At 33.4% G+C, this 6,199-nt stretch overlaps 1 long non-coding RNA gene across 2 annotated transcripts; it reads left to right on the top strand.

Annotated features, from left to right (window-relative positions):
- Positions 1-2,381, top strand: LOC307142905. 2 transcript variants are annotated; one of them, XR_013818523.1, is made up of 5 exons: positions 1-63; positions 342-499; positions 897-953; positions 1,064-1,117; positions 1,861-2,381. It is a non-coding gene; the product is annotated as an uncharacterized lncRNA (long non-coding RNA). The 2 variants fall into 2 exon arrangements; XR_013818522.1 differs by lacking the exon at positions 1,064-1,117.
- The last annotated feature ends 3,818 nt before the right edge of the window (positions 2,382-6,199 follow it).

Raw genomic sequence — 6,199 nt, 5'->3', positions numbered from 1 at the left:
GGACCGGAAGTGGGCGGAGTTAACGAAAACTAAACAATCGGCATGGCGGAAAAAGAGAATACGGTAAACAGTTGTTTTTGTGTTGTGGTTTTAATCTATCAAGTTTATTTGTGTTGTGTATTTGATCCATAGTTGTTGTATTAACACTTTATACAGCACGTGGCTCTAATCTTTTTTTAAACGAGCTTTACGATGTCTCTCGCATCTGTTGATATGGTCTTTCTTTAAGTTACATATTTATTGTTTGTGATTTTACTTTGTTGTTGGCGCTGTATTTTTATTTAATTACCTTTTCTGATACTGACCAATGTGTTTTATGTGGATTTTTTTCGAATTTATAGAGGCACATTACGATTTGGAGAGGCTCAGCTTTACTTCATTTTCATCAATGCAAGACATTCTGCAACAGTTTTCACTGCCCAGTGTTTTTAAACTGACCAGATGGCACTAGTTGAATGCACACCTTCAAATTCACTTCAAAAAGCAGCTGTCCATGAAGGTATGAATGTTTTGAGTGGCAAGAAATAGTATTTATTTGTTATCCCTTTAGAATTAGTTGGTTTTCTGCATGATTTGGTCAAAAATGTCATCTCATCTTCAAAGTTTCAAGTAGATATATTTATATATAAGCACAATGTCCTTAAGCTAACAAAATACAAACAATATTTCATGTGTCTGAATATGTCCTATTAAAATCAAATCAAATACACAACCAAACATGTGATATGAATTGCCAAATATAGATATTGTTCATTTGGATGACGTTCTGAAAGTTTCTTTTATATTCTGAATTTGCAGTAAGTGGTCATTTTTGCTTGAGAACAATGAAACTTGTCTCTCTTGTACAATTTTTATGGTTACATTATATATAATATTTCTGTTTGATTATGTTGCAGTAAATTGACAAGCAGACTCACCCCAGCACAGGACAATGGAGGCTGATCAAAAACAAGGTTAGTTTTAAAAGGCTCTCATAAAGACATAAGCTACTTATACAGATAGTGTGTTGTTATATCTGTCACATCTTTTCCAGGAATAACTTAATAATGTTCTATTGTTTTAGACTGTTCCACAACAGTTGGTCGGCTCTATTGACTGTGGGATATTCATGTTAATAGTAAGACATTTTTTAAAAAATAAGAGCTTCTCTTCATTAGGATGAAAAACATGAGGGCTTTTCACACTTGAAATAGTAAACCCCGGGTATACAGAATCCTGGGTTATCTTGTTTCACACTGATCATCATTTACCTGAGATGAACAATTAATCCTGGGTATTCATACACTGCCGTTCCACACTGTACTGTACTAAGCCATAGGATAACGTCCTTATTTGCAGTTTCACTGATTGGACGAACACTGCACACAATATGTTTACATAAATGCTCAAGCTTTGCATGTCCTCGTATTACAAGTTTATCCTGAATGGACATTTCAGACTATAAATAATTAAAATGGTCTCTTCTTCACTGCAATTGTTGCGTTTTCTGTCAGCATTTGACGTTTTTCCTCTCCAACGGTGAATTTATTATTTATATAGAATGCAGTGTTTCAGTGACTGTCCAAAGCACGTAAATATAAAAGTGTGAAATGTTACTTTACCCGGGGTTAAAAGTGTGTTTAGAACGACGATAAGCACAGTGTGAAAGCTTGCCTTTGATTTCTGTATACATTTTGAACTGAAAATGGTTAATTAATTTGATTTGTGACAGGGTATGATTTGTCACAAATATAGACATGAGGAAAATTGAATTTCAAAACTTTTTTACAAACTATTATACATGCTACATCCTTCAACACACGAGATTGTTAAAAAACTTCCAACATTTTATCCCATTTTTTGTTCCCTTCTCTCATGAAGGAGCCACGGATCACAGAAGACCTCTGCACTGCAGGCGAACTACCAAACGTTTTCAGAGGTTTCGTGGAGGAGCCGTGCTTTCTGAAATTGAAAGAGGAAGACCAGGAAAAAGCCCTTCAACTTTCACAGGCTGAAATGGTTGACCAACAACTTGCCAAAGAGCCTTTAGTATTTTTTAAGTGTTTGGACTAAAGGAGTCTCAGAATTAATTGTATATTTATGGAGATTTCATTTGATTTAATTTGTCATGTACCTGCTGTGCAATAACTTTGAACCTAGTTCAATATATTCTCTTTGGTCTGATTGTGTATTTTTTTAAAGCAAACCCCAGCTAGTATATGATGCCTTTGGGGAAGTAAATAATTTGTGTGTTGTTTTAGGATTTGATTAATCTGAATCTGCTTGAATTATGCATTCCAGTGTAGAATTGTGTAATGTGTATTATGTACTATGAAAAAAGGTTCATTCTGAAATGCTTGAGTAAAAAATATTTTGTCATATAAATAAATGTTCAAATGCTCAATCTTTGTTTTCATTTTTAGTGTTTTAAGCTTTATGTTCAATTGATCTAATATAATCTTTAAAGACATAATATAAATAGAAACTTTTTACTTTAAAAATCCTTAACAAAACGTTGCAATGGGGTTTATATATATATATATATATATATATATAAACTTACATTTTATATATATATATTAATTTACATTACATATATAACTTGCGTTAGAAATATATTCAATGTGTAATGTGTGTATTTTTATGATTTAACTATGTACTATTAATGAAAAGTGAGTATATCTATCTATCTATACCTCTCTACAATTAGAACGTATTAATAAAATACTTGACATTATTAACATGGTTTGAAACGCTCCAATGTATGATTGCTCCATGAGCATTGAGCAATGTATACGAAGATAAATCAGCTCCGCCCACTTCCGGCATGAGACCGTGGTGTGGTGCTGTTGCTCTCAGACTGTTGTGAGTGACGTCACTGTGGCGTGGTGCTGTTGCTCTCAGACTGTTGTGAGTGACGTATATGGTTCTGCGGTTCATTGGACATCTGTGTGTGCGTGTTGAATATTAAGGGGCAAGGAGAACTGATTCCGCCTATCCCGCCTTCACTAACTGCAAGTTAATCGATAAAGAATAGTAATTGAATTGTAATTTTGTAATACGATGTTATATACATATAATTATAAATGATGTGCTGGACTGTCATGGCTAATGCAGAACTTGCTGAATGATGCGCATCAGAGGGGATTTAAAAGTGTGTATACTCAATGCCGACTGATAAAGAAGTGGGTATACGCCGTATAGCCTGCACTACACCAGTGAATATAACATGTCTGACAGATTAATCACTGAATGGATAATTTTGCATGTGATGGCTCACACGATGAAAGATTATAAATTGTGAAGTGTTTGACAGTTTCACTGAGAATCAAACCCATCAGTTTTGATGATCAAGCCATGTGCATTTAGTCATTGTGCAAATTGTAGACAATTGTACTTAACTCTTTTGCGCACGTGCCAAAACATTTGCAATTTGCTTAAATCAATAAGAAATTCGAGAATTGAGCCAAAGCGATTGAGAAAAACGGTAACGTATTTGCTGCAATAATGGTAAATAATATAGAAGTATTTGGACACAATATTCAGAATAACTATATATATCACAAAATATCAAACCAAGAAGCTTTTATTTTAAAGAAAGATAGCTCAAGCTAAAAATTTCACTGAAATGTGCATAGGCCTATGCTACGCACCTCTCAACCAGCAGATGTCGCTACTGCCACAATATTTAACTCGCTGAACCATGACTTTGAAGTAAAAGTGTTCTATCTATCTATCTATCTATCTATCTATCTATCTATCTATCTATCTATCTATCTATCTATCTATCTATCTATCTATCTATCTATCTATCTATCTATCTATCTATCTATCTATCTATCTATCTATCTATCTATCTATCTATCTATCTATCTATCTGTCTGTCTGTCTGTCTGTCTGTCTGTCTGTCTGTCTGTCTGTCTGTCTGTCTGTCTGTCTGTCTGTCTGTCTGTCTGTCTGTCTGTCTGTCTATCTATCAACAAAAACAAAACCTCTGTCAAATGCTCACACTTAAGATAGGTGGTAATGCAAATATAAAAGCATACTGTATGTTTTAACTTAAAGGTCACTTTTTCTGACTTTAGTTGTTTAAAATAAATGTACGTCTAACTCTTCATTATGTAATCATGTTAATTTTAAATGTTTTGTACCTTTTGCCATACATGTTGTATTTTAAAGGTTTCAAATGGCATGTTAAGAGAAATGTCATCCTTTTATGGCCTTTGCATCTTCATTTATGTCTAAAGCAACAGTTTGGGGTTTTAATCAGCAGCTTAGTGGTGTACACTGGAAGACAACATACACTGAGGTCATCTGTGTTGTGCCCTTAAATCAGCTTCTCTGACATGAAGCAAGACTAATGTTTGTAATTTCATGAGACTAAAACTGCACTGGATAATTTACAAAGATCACAAATGTCTGTATTTACCATTTGAATCAAACCTAATGAAATTCAAAAAATCTAAATCAAAACTGTAGGCCTATTTTAGAGGTTACAAACAAGGTCTCAGTTGACCATTTTAACACTTCAGACCATAACAACAGCATTTTCCAAATCACTGCTATTCTAAGGAATAATTGGGCTTTTTAAAGGGATAAAAAATACTATGGTAGTCAAATGGGGGGCGAGATCTGCTTGGTTACAAACATTCTAAATATCTTTGTGGTGACAGAATTTTATTTTTTGGGTGAACTTTCCCTTAAGACTGGTTAGGGATGCATTGGCCTACTACATTTTTATATAGGCCTATATTATTTGTTATATTTTTAGGAACAATGAGAAAGAGAACAAATAAAACAGCATAAATAGATTTTCTTATAGAGGGTACACAGGCATTGTATACTAGTGTACATGACTCAATAATTTTTGTTGTTGTTGACATTATTGACATGAATGCCATGAATCGCTGGATAGAAATAAGTGTTAGTCACACTGCAAAAAAAATCTAATTTTCTTTAATTTGTGTTAAAAAAAATGTTGTTGAATTTGTGTTGATTTTAAACACACACATATATAACCTTACATTTTAATACCCTGAAACAAGTTAAAATATAAGAACTACAAAAATTCACCATTAAACTAATACAAGGAAACATTATTTGATTCATATGCAATAATATAGCAAAATATAGTAAAAAATAAATAAAAGTATTTACCAACCCATTTTGATGCATGCAGAGTATGGTGACCAGATTTCTGAAATGGAAACCGGGGACATTTCCTATTTGAGTGGTCAAAATATCACTAAGAAATCTCATTTGTTATTGGGCCTGTCGATTAATTAAAAACGGGGACAATATATTTTTGAATGTTTTTTGTTGTCGTTGTGGGCTCCCTATATTATTATTAACATGAATAATTATTATGATTTAGTTGGTCTGGTTTTAATACAATTCACCGCACCCGCAAAAACAAAACAAAAAAACAATCAAACAATGAAAACAGTTAATAGTAAAACCACCACTGTAAATCACAAGCCGTTCAAAACAATATTAGAACATGACTTAACAAAAACACATTATACAAATAAACTATTTAACAAATGTAATTGTATTTAATACTTTCATTTTCACAAGTTTATACTGTATAAATTACTTCTTTTTTTACTTTAAATGTTTTGTTACGTTTGTGCTTGAAAATAACTCTATCTTTAATTGGTCTTGTTATTTTGCATTTTAGGCTTATTTTAAGCATGTGTTTAAGTATGTGTATTCTGCATTTATGTATTTGTTGTGAGCTGCTTTGTGACTGTGGAACTTTTGGGGACAAAACAATCCCGCACCCCGTTGAGGATCTGTTATAAAGCACATGCAAACAGTAATTTAACATGAATGGTTAGTGTGTTACTACCATGAAAGTGATAACGATGTTTCTTGTGATATTTGACGATAATGGCGCTCTGCATGAAGCGGCGCGCGCGACCAAGTAGAGTCAGCGTAGCTCACAGCGCCATCTGCTGGAGAAATAATCACTACACGATTGCTCCAGCAGCTGCTGTATGTTGGGCTTTTTTGCAATGTATATGCCATATGCGGGCTGTTTTGAACGAGCTGTAAAACGGGGACATTTCCGGAAAACGGGGACGTCTAATTGCAGAGATATCTAGCATTTCTGAGTGATGATGATGCAGAGGAATCACTGAATCAAAGTTTTGAACTGAGTCAATGAAACATTTTCAGACTTTTTATTAAAGATTAAGTTTGTAACTTCAATAAATGT

Source organism: Gobio gobio (genome assembly GCF_949357685.1).
Source record: "Gobio gobio genome assembly, chromosome: 19".
Classification (NCBI taxonomy): domain Eukaryota; kingdom Metazoa; phylum Chordata; class Actinopteri; order Cypriniformes; family Gobionidae; genus Gobio; species Gobio gobio.
Note: the sequence above shows the minus strand (reverse complement) of the source record. Positions and strands in the feature narration are given on the sequence as shown.